The sequence below is a fragment of the Psammomys obesus genome, unplaced genomic scaffold, assembly GCF_907164565.1.
Source record: "Psammomys obesus unplaced genomic scaffold, mPsaObe1.curated_primary_1811, whole genome shotgun sequence".
Lineage (NCBI taxonomy): Eukaryota > Metazoa > Chordata > Mammalia > Rodentia > Muridae > Psammomys > Psammomys obesus.
Window position 1 is genome coordinate 27,499,025 of NW_026596117.1, and position 1,022 is coordinate 27,500,046.

General features: G+C 47.5%; 1 non-coding gene across 1 annotated transcript; it reads left to right on the plus strand.

Moving 5' to 3' along the window:
- Window positions 1–702: 702 nt before the first annotated feature.
- On the plus strand, window positions 703–807 carry LOC129692929 (U6 spliceosomal RNA). The gene has a single exon (XR_008722791.1). It is a non-coding gene; the product is annotated as a U6 spliceosomal RNA (small nuclear RNA).
- The last annotated feature ends 215 nt before the right edge of the window (window positions 808–1,022 follow it).

Consider the following 1,022-nt stretch of genomic DNA (forward strand, 5'->3'; position numbering starts at 1 on the left):
TGTAGAGCATGATGGAGGGCGGGTGCCACGGTTTGGGTAGGATCTGAGCATCTTCCCAACGGTTCATGGGTTGGAGGCGTTGCCCCCAGCATGGGGACTCCCCAAGTAGCAGGGTCTTTAGGACATGGAATCCAGTGGGGGGTAAGTACCACCCCGGGGGATGACGGCTCTTATAACAAGAGGACAACCTGCTCCCCACCTCTGGGGAGCATTGCTCCTTTTTGCTATGCTCTCCCACCATCATGGTACCATGAGATCCCCTCAAGGACCAAGCCAGTGCCCCCGCCGAGTCCTTGAATCACCAGGCAGAGAAGCAAACAAATCTTTTCACCAAGCACCCAGTCTCCAGCATTTGACCACCATAACAAAAACACTAAGATACCGGCTTGCCACATTTCAGAAAGCTGGAGGGAATCACCCGGAAGCTTATTTCTCTATGAGTCCAGCTCTGTAGGCACTGTATACCAATAGAAGTATTTTAAAGAAGTTCGTGGCGAACACCCATGCATGACAAGGGCCACACAGAGGCAGTGTGCAGTGCCCCAGCCAACAGCCGTCCTGCCCCCTCTGTCCTCTCCTCCCTTTCTTCTTCATCACGAGCAATGATGAGGTGTGAACAATTAACGGAATCTTATATTCAGGGAACTATAATCTGTTGTTAACATGGAAAGCCATCATCATAGATTTTGAGTGGGTTTTTTTTTTCTTTTCAGTAGCACACACACTAAAAATGGAACGATTCAGAGAAAATTACCATAGCCCTGGATAAGGATGGCATGTGAATTTCTCGAGCGCTCCGTGCATTTTCCGTTTTGTAATCTGTGCCTATTCCAGGGCACTTCAGGGCACACCTGTGTTTTGTGTACATTTCTTATAAGAGTGCCCTCTTTGCCAGTCTCTGTACCCCCTCACTGCTAGGTACATATATGAGGTGTAGAAGAAAAAAAATCTTTATTATAGAAAGGTGGCTTTTGTTATCTTTATGCTACTCTGTGCTTGAATTCTGTATGTTGTTGCACTTA